This window comes from Sus scrofa, chromosome 12, assembly GCF_054392235.1.
Source record: "Sus scrofa isolate SSC_HxYL_T2T_F1_AM1 chromosome 12, Sscrofa_HxYL_maternal_Yorkshire_Landrace_v2.0, whole genome shotgun sequence".
Taxonomy (NCBI): Eukaryota; Metazoa; Chordata; class Mammalia; order Artiodactyla; family Suidae; genus Sus; species Sus scrofa.
In genome coordinates, this window is record NC_139394.1 from 6,059,031 (window position 1) to 6,068,562 (window position 9,532).

At 48.3% G+C, this 9,532-nt stretch overlaps 1 pseudogene; it reads left to right on the forward strand.

Moving 5' to 3' along the window:
- The first annotated feature begins 3,796 nt into the window (after window positions 1–3,796).
- On the forward strand, window positions 3,797–4,699 carry LOC110255908 (small ribosomal subunit protein eS1 pseudogene; annotated as a pseudogene).
- Window positions 4,700–9,532: the final 4,833 nt, after the last annotated feature.

Sequence of the window (9,532 nt, forward strand, 5' to 3'; positions counted from 1 at the left end):
TGAGTTCCAAACTGCAGGTTCAAACAGTTGCTCATCAGGGAAGGGAGGGGATGCAGAGACCGGGGGCGAGCGGTCAAGACACAATGGTGCAGCCTGGGGGCAGCGCCCTGGCCCCTCATCAAGGAAGATATGTAACATTATCTGAAGGAGTTCCCGTTGTGGCTTAGCAGCCACCAACCCCACTAGTATCCATGAGGATGCGGGTTCCATCCCGGCCTCACTCGGTGGGTAAAGGATCCAGTGTTGCCATGAGCTGTGGTGTAGGTCGCAGATGTGGCTCCGATCTGACGTTGCTATGTCTGTGGCGGAGGCCAGTAGCTGTAGCTCCGACTCAACCCCTAGCCTGGGAACCTCCATATGCCTTGGGTGTGGCCCTAAAAAAAAACCCCACCAAATATATATGAAAAAGAATGTAAATATATATATATATATATATAACTGAATCCCTTGCTATACAGCAGAAATTAATGCAATACTGTAAATTAACTATACCTCAATAAATTTATTTATTTGTTTTGCTTTTTAGGGCCACACCCAGGCATATGGAGGTTCCCAGACTAGGGGTCCAATCAGAGCTATAGCCGCCGGCCTGCCCCACAGCCACAGCAACACAGGATCCTTCCCCACTGAGCAAGGCCAGGGATCGAACCCTCATCCTCATGGATACTAGTGGGGTTCATTACTGCTGAGCCACGATGAGAACTCTTAAAATAAATTTTTTAAAAATAAAACTTAAGGAGTTCCTGTTGTGGTACAGTGGTTAACGAATCCGACTAGGAACCATGAGGTTGCGGGTTCGGTCCCTGCCCTTGCTCAGTGGGTTAACGATCTGGCGTTGCCGTGAGCTGTGGTGTAGGTTGCAGACGCGGCTCGGATCCCGCGTTGCTGTGGCTCTGGCGTAGGCTGGTGGCTGCAACTCCAATTCAACCCCTAGCCTGGGAACCTCCATATACCGCCGGAGCGGCCCAAGAAATAGCAAAAAAAGACAAAATAAATAAATAAACAAATAAAACTTAAATAAACCAATGGGACCTAATCAAACTGACAAGCTTTTGCACAGCAAAGGAAACCAAAAAGAAAACAAAAAGTCAACTTACAGAATGGGAGAAAATAGTTTCAAATGATGCAATGGACAAGGGCTTAATCTCTAGAATATACAAGCAACTTATACAACTCAACAGCAAAAAAGCCAACCACCCAATGGAAAAATGGGCAAAAGACCTGAATAGACTGTTCTCCAAGGAAGTTATACAGATGGCCAACAAGCACATGAAAAAAATGCTCAGTATCCCTTATTATTAGAGAAATGCAAATCAAAACTACCATGAGATACCACCTCACTCCAGTCAGAATGGCCATCATTAATAAGTCCACAAATAACCAGTGCTGGAGGGGGTGTGGAGAAAAGGGAACCCTCCTGCATTGTTGGCAGGAATGTAAGCTGGTACAGCCACTACACAGAACAGTATGGAGGTACCTTAGAAATCTATACATTGAACTACCGTATGACCCAGCAGTCCCACTCTTGGGCATATATCCGGACAAAACTTTCCTTCAAAAAGACACATACACCCGCATGTTCACTGCAGCTCTATTCACAATAGCCAAGACATGGAAACAAGCCAAATGTCCATCGACAGACGATTGGATTAGGAAGATGTGGTATATACACACAATGGAGTACTACTCATCCATAAAAAATAATGACATAATGCCATTTACAGCAACATGGATGGAACTTGAGACTCCCATACTGAATGAAATAAGTCAGAAAGAGAAAGATAAATACCATATGATATATAAATACCTTATAACTGGAATCTAATATATGGCATAAATGAACTTTCCACAGAAAAGAAAATCATAGACTTGGAGAATAGACTTGCGGCTGCTGGGGAGGAGAGAGAGGGAGTGAGAGGGATCGGGAGCTTGGGGTTAACGGATGCAAACTATTGCTCTTGGAAGGGATTTACAATGAGATCCTGCTGTGTAGCACTGAGAACTATGTCTAGATCCTTACATTGCAACACAACAACGGGAGGAAAAATTATGTATACACGTATGTCTAACTTGGTCCCCATGCCGTACAGCAGAAAAAAAATAAATAAATTTTAAAAATTAAAAAATTAAAAATAAAACTTAGGGAGTTCTCACTGGCATTGCAACAGCTGTGACACAGGTCAAAGCTGCAGCTGGGATTTGATCCCTGGCCTGGAAACTCCCATATGCAGCAGGCACAGCCAAAAAAAGAAAGAAACTTAGGCTGATAAAAGAAACTGAGGATTGGGAGTTCCCATCATGGCGCAGTGGTTAAAGAATCCGACTGGGAACCGTGAGGTTTTGGGTTCGATCCCTGGCCTTGCTCAGTGGGTTAAGGATCCGGCGTTGCCATGAGCTGTGGTGTAGGTCACAGACATGGCTTGGATCCTGCATTGCTGTGGCTCTGGCGTAGGTCAGCAGCTACAGCTCCAATTAGACCCCTGGCCTCGGAACCTCCATATGCCGAAGGAGCGGCCCAAGAAATGACAAAAAGACAAAGAAAGAAAGAGAGAGAGAAAGAAAAGAAAGAAAGGAAGGAAGGAAGGAAGAAACTGAGGATTGCTCAGGACCGTGTGGGTTAATCAATGCCAGCTCCCACACCCGGTAATTCAACCTGAGTCCAGCCCACTCCTAGTCAACCCTGTGCCCACTCACAACTCTTGTTCTTGTTGAGAGCAAAAGAATTCATCCTTTTCACTTTTTAATATTTAAATCTTGGATCCATTTAAAGCTTATCCTGGTGATGAGTGAGCACTTGGATTTTTTTAATTTCCACGTGGCTACCCACTTGTTCGGTCAGTATGTATTAAAAGATCCATTGTCACAGTTCCCGTCGTGGCTCATTGGTTAACAAACCCGACTAGCATCCATGAGGACTCGGGTTCCATCCCTGGCCTCACTCAGTGGATCAAGGACCTGGTGTTGCTGTGAGCTGTGGTGTAGGTCACAGATATGGCTCAGATCTGGCATTGCTGTGACTGTGGTGTAGGCCCTCGACTACAGCTCCGATTCGACCCCAAGCCTGGGAACCTCCATGTGCTGAGGGTGTGGCACTAAAAAGACAAAAAAATAAAATAAAAACTGAAAAAAAATAAATGATCCATGGTCAGCTCTCAGATTCAAGAGGATGCATTTTATACACTGAGGTTGCCTGTGGCAGGGACCTGTCTCGGCTTCTGTCCCATCGCTCTGTCTGTCTGTCCAGGAGCTGATTCATGAGGCTTCACCAGGTCAAGACATCAGGTCAGGTTGTTCCTTCCCAACTCCCCTCCCTCCTCAGTGTGTCCTGGTCTTCTTGCTTGTTTGTTTTCAGTGTAAACTTTAGAATCAGCATGTCTAGTTCCAGAAGAAAAAAAAAATGCCTCTGGCTGTTTTTATTTGGAGGATGTTCAATTTATAAGCTACCTTCGGAAGAATGGGTATCTTTCCGAGGTTGAGCATGTCTTTCCAGTTTCACGTCCTCTGGGAATGTTTCAAAGGTTTCCTCCTGGAGGTTTTGCATGATTCTTGTTATGTTTATTCTCAGATATTTTATCTGATTTCTTGATATTTTATGTTTCTTGGTTTTTTGGGTTGGTTTGTTTCTTATTTTTTGTTTTCTTTTTTGTGGTTTTTTTAGGGCTGCACCTGTAGCATATGCACCTGGCTAGGGGTCACATCAGAGCTACAGCTGCCAGCCCACGCCAGAGCCACAACAACTTGAGATCCCAGCCACATCTACGACCTACACCACAGCTCATGGCAAGAACAAGGGCCTATGAAAGGCGGCAAAAAGGGAGCCAAGAAGAAAGTGGTTGACCCATTTTCTAAGAAAGATCGGTCCAATGGGAAAGCACCAGCTACGGTCAATATCAGAAATAATGGGAGTTCCCGTCGTGGCGAAGCAGAAATGAATCTGACTGGGATCCATGAGGATGCAGGTTCGATCCCTGGCCTCGCTCAGTGGGTTAAGGGTTCGGCATTGCTGTGGCTGTGGTGTAGGCCGACACTTGCAGCTCCGATTCAACCCCTAGCCTGGGACCGTCCATATGCTGCCAGTGCGGCCCTAAAAAGCAAAAAAAAAAAAAAGAATTGGGAAAACACAAGTCATGAGAACTCAAGGAAACAAAATCACATCTGATGACCTCAAGGGTCGTGTGTCTGAGCCTTGCTGGTCTGCAGAATGATGACGTTGCATTTAGAAAATTCAAGCTGACCACTGAGGATGTTCGGGGCAAAAACTGCCCGACCAAGTTCCACGACTGAAGCTCATGCTGATGACAAGGCTACCGGTGGTTATTTGCTTCGTCTATTCTGTGTGGGTTTTACTACAAAACGCCCAGCGGTCCAGCACCATCAAGTCCGCCAAATCCAGAAGAAGATGATGGAAGAATCATGACCCAGAGGTGCAAACAAAGGACTTGAAGGAGGCGCTCAATAAACCGATTCCTGACCGCACCGCCAAGGACGCAGAAGAGGCTCGCCAGTCTGTGCATCCGCCCCGTGCCGTGCTGTTAGAAAAGCGAAAATGCTAAGGAGCCCAAGTTTGAATTAGGAAAACTCATGAAGCGACATGGCGAATGGAAGCAGTTCTGGAAAAGCGACTGGGGATGAGGATGAGACAGGTGCTCGAGTCAAACGAGCTGATGGATCTGAGCCCCCAGTCCAAGAATCTGTTTAAAATTCATACCTTTAATGGTGACACATAAAAGATCTTATTTGTGATGTTTAAAAATAAATAAACAAATAAATAAATCTCATGTTTAAACCTTGCGACCAGGCATGGTCCGAGAACATTCTAGAACCGCCTGTACTGGTAGCAGGCAGACAAAATTAATTTTCTGAGTAAATGGTTGAGGCTGAGAGATGGACGTGCTGTCTTAGATGCGATGCTTACCTACTCCTACAATGAAGGCTGTATAAATCTGTTCAAAAATCTCTTTTTTTGGGGTCTCTTTAGGGCCACATCTACAGCATATGGAAGTTCCCAGACGAGTGGTTGAATCGGAGCTTCAGCTGCCAGCTTACGCCACAGCCACAGCAATGCCAGATCCGAGCCATATCTGTGACCTACACCATAGCTCATGGCAATGCCGGATCCTTCCTTAACCGCCGAGCTAGGCCAGGGATCAAACCCACATCCTCATGGTTACTAGTTGGGTTTGTAACCACTGAGCTACAATGAGAACTCCTCAAAAATCTTATTTGAACAAAACTCAGAATATTTTGTTTTAGAGTTCCTTTGTAGCACAGTGGGTTCAGGATCCAGCGTTGTCACTGCTGTGGCTTAGGTCACTGCTGTGTCTGGGGTTCAATCCCTGCCTGGGAACTTCCTCAAGCTGCAGGGTTGGGCCAGAAAAAAAAAAAAAAAAAATGGTGGAGTTCCCATAAAGGCCCATCAGAAACGAATCCAACTAGGAACCATGAGGTTGCAGGTTCGATCCCTGGCCTCACTCAGTGGGTTAAGGATCCAGCGTTGCCGTGAGCTGTGGTGTGGGTTGCAGGCGAGGCTTGGATCTGGCATTGCTGTGGCTGTGGCGTAGGCCGATGGCTACAGCCCCGATTCGACCCCTAGCCTGGGAACCTCCATATGCCGCAGGTGCAGCCCTAAAAGGACAAAAGACAAAAAAGAAAAAAGGTGAAAAATCTCTGGAGCTCTGCCGTGCGTCATTGTACAGCAATGCTTTGTACATGTAAAATTTTAAGAGGGCTGCTCTCACGCTAAGTATTCTAACCGCAACAAAACTTTAAAAATTAAAAAGCTATCAAGAAAGCTTGATATCTAGAATTGCTGGTTCTGGATCCTTATGGAAGAGGGAAAGTAGGAAATACCCATGTGAAGAAAAAAATCTCTTTGCAAAGCTCTCCAAGGATTCCAGTGCAGGAGGAGCCCTGCTCTCGCCCATCCTTCGGTGGGTGGGATGGGAGAACGGACATCCAGAGACAGTAGGAGGGTCTTGCCCAAACGCTTAGACTCTCACCTCTCAGGAACGGCCACTGTTTTCATCTCTGGCAAGGACCAGACTCTCGAGAATTTGCCATCCCGCTCTCCATCTGCATCCCTCACCCTAAGTGTTAAAAATAAGGAGGCAAATGTGTATTTTAAAAATTACTAGGAGTTCCCATCATGGCGCAGTGGAAAAGAATCCAACTAGGAACCATGAGGTTGCAGGTTCGATCCCTGGCCCCGCTCAGTGGGTTAAGGATCTGGTGTTGCCGTGAGCTGTGGTGTAGGTCGAAGACGTTGCTCAGATCCCAAGTTGCTGTGGCTGTGGTGTAGGCTGGCAGCTACAGCTCCGATTAGACCCCTAGCCTGGGAACTTCCATATGCCGAGGGTGAGGCCCTAAAAAGACACAAAATTAAAAAATAAAAAAAATTTAATTAAAAAAAATTTTTTTAATTAAAAAAAAAATAAAATTACTAGTTGTTTTTCCTCCAAACCCTTCCTTCCTTTCCTGGCCTAATGATCCAGTCTGAACAAAAGGAAAAGATGGCTAAATAGCCCCCCTTCCACCCACTGCTCTTAGACTCCCAAGGCAGCTGGTAGCAGTGAGAAGAGCTTGAAGTCAGCCTCGGTCCGCTCGGGCTGCTATAACAAAATAACACAGATCGAGGGAGTTCCTCTTGTGGCTCAGCGGAAACAAAGCGGACTAGCATCTATGAGGATGCAGGTTCGATCCCTGCCCTTGCTCAGTGGGTAAGGGATCTGGCGTTACTGTGAGTTCTGTTGTAGGTCACATATGTGGCTTGGATCCTGCATTGCTATGGCTCTGGCGTAGGCCGGCAGCTACAGGTCCAGTTGGACCCCTAGCTTGGGAATCTCCATATGCTGCAGGTAGAGCCCTAATGAGACAAAAAGACAAAAAACAATAAACCATAGCTTGCGGAGCCCAAGGTCATGGTGCAAGCAGATTCGGTTCTCAGTGAAGATGCTCCTTCTGGCTTGAGATGGCTGCACCCTCACTGTGTCCTCACCAAGTGGAGAGAGAAAGAGAGACAGAGGCAAGAGACGGAAAGTGCTCTGGTAACAAAGGTGCTCCTGAGGGGAACCCCACCCTGGAGACCTCATCCAAAGGCCCCACCGCCTGCAAAGGCCGCGCCCCCAATGCCCTCACATTGGGGGTGAGGGCTTCGACGTTTGAATTGAAGGGGTCCCCAATATTCAGTCCAGGACAAAGCTGGTCGTCCCAGCACCAGACTCTACTAGTTGTGCAACTTTGGGCAAATCCCCCAAGGCCTCCGCGCTTGTTTCCTCATCGATATGATGGCAGTATCTTCCTCAGAGCACAGTTCTGGGAAGACGTGACTAACAGATCAAACACTAAGCACGATGCCAGGAGCTTGGTGCTTGCTCAATACGTGTTTCCCTTTGTCCGTGCATCTGTGGCCAAGAGGCTGGCTGGCTGCCACTTTCCACTCTTCTTCCCCTTCCTTCTTCTGTAGGAGAGGAATGTTCAGTTTTTAGCCTGTACCTGCCGATGCAGAGTCAAGACCATTTGTCTCAGCCACCTGAGCAATTAGGTGTGGCCGTGTGACTAGGTTCTGGCCAATAGGGTCCAGGTGAAAAGCTCCTGCGGCAGCTCCAGGAGCCCTCGCTCCTCCACCCTGATGCTGGAATCCCTCCTGCCCGTGGGTCAGACAGTGAGGGCCACACCTTCGGGGGTGGCATGGTGAGCTGGGAAGAACCTGTACCTCTGGGAAGCCTGTGGAGACGGCTGCCAAACCCCACCCCGACGGGACTCTGATGGATTCAAGTCACCGGACGTTAAGGAATTTAAGGCACAATTACTGTGGGGCTCTGTCGCTTCTCCAGCAGCTGAATTTTGCCCTGCTGCCCTGTCGGGCAGGACTGTCTGCCACGCGGCCAGTCTCCACATTTCCTGATGTCTCTCTTCTTCTCCAGGATTCAGGGAACCCCAGAAGGAGGTGTATCCCAACCTTCCACCAAAGGCGGGCAAAGAAATGCTTCCAGGGAGTTCCCACTGTGGCTCAGCAGGTTACTAACCCTACTAGTACCCATGAGGACACAGGTTCCATCCCTGGCCTCGCTCTGCGGGTTAAGATCTGGCGTTGCTGAGAGTTGCAGTGTAGGTTGCAGAGGTGGCTCGGATCTGGCGTGGCCGTGGCTGGGGTGTAGGTCTCAGCTGCAGCTCTGATTCAGCACTTAGCCTGGGATCTTCCATATGGTGCATGAGTGGCCCTAAAAAGGAAGGAAAAAGGAAGGAGGGAAGAAAGGAAGAAAAGCGTCCAAAAGATGCCCCCATGGTCTTTCTCTTTCCAGCCCTTCCATGTTGAATTCTCCCACCTTCTCTGGTCTCTAAGTAGCTTCAGGAGGTGCAGGGAAGTCATTTCACCCTGAGACAGAGTGGGGTCCAGTTTCTTCCATCCCCACCCAAGATTTTTTTTTTTCTTTTGGCTGTACCCGTGGCATGTGGAAGTTCCCGGGCAAGGAATCGAACCTCACACCACAGCGATCCGAGCCACAGCAGGGACAACACCGCATCCTTACCTTGCCTCCCCTCTGCTTTCACCACAGCAGCTCAGGTTCAATCCCTGGTCTGGGAACTGAGATCCCACATCACGCTGCTGCATGCTGCGGCCACACACACACACACACGCGCGCGCGCGCACACACACACAGAGCACACGGGTTCCTGCATGTTGAATTCTATAAGGAGCAAGCATGACCACAGGACCAAGGATTCGGAGCGTTATAGGAGAATAGCTGCCTCCAGCTCATGGATTTTTCTCTCTTACTGTTCGCCTAAGATCGGTGCCCTTCGGGTTCCTGCTACGGTTTCCAGCTTACCACGGTACCCTGTTCCGCTCCAAGCACCGGGTGACCTAGTTGTGTTCTCAGAGAGTTGGATGAATAGAGCAGGATGAACACAGCAAAGGCCTGGATGTTTGGGGGCAGTTTTTTCCTTCTGTCACCGAATAGCCGTCCACCGTGTGGTCACACCACATCGGGTGGTGCCCTCTTGATGGACCGCTAGGCTACTTCCAGTCTGGGCGGCAATGAACATTTTTATACAAATATTTTTTTGCAAGCGTGTTTTCATTTCTCTCGGATAAACATCTAGAAGTGGAACTGCTGGGTCACAGGCTGAGCGATGTTTAACTTCCACGGCTAATGGGCAGTGTCGGCTGGTTGCCCCACAGCTCTGCTAACATGTGGAGGTGTCGGTCTTTTTTAATTTTTGTGTTTTGGCTGCATCTGAGGCAGGTGGGAGTTCCTGGGCCAGGGAGCAAACCTGTGCCACTGCAGTGGCAACACTGGCTCCTTAACCCATGGTGCCCCAGGGGGAACTCTGCCTCATCAGGATACTAATTTGCAGTTTCTGGTTTTTTTGGTCTTTTCAGAGCCACACCTGAGGCCTATAGAAGTTCCCAGGGTAGTGGTCGAATCAGAGCTGTAGCTGCCTGCCTACACCACAGCCACAGCCACGCCGGATCCTTAATTCCCTGAGCGAGGCTGGAGACTGAACTCCCACCCTCATGGATACGCGTCGG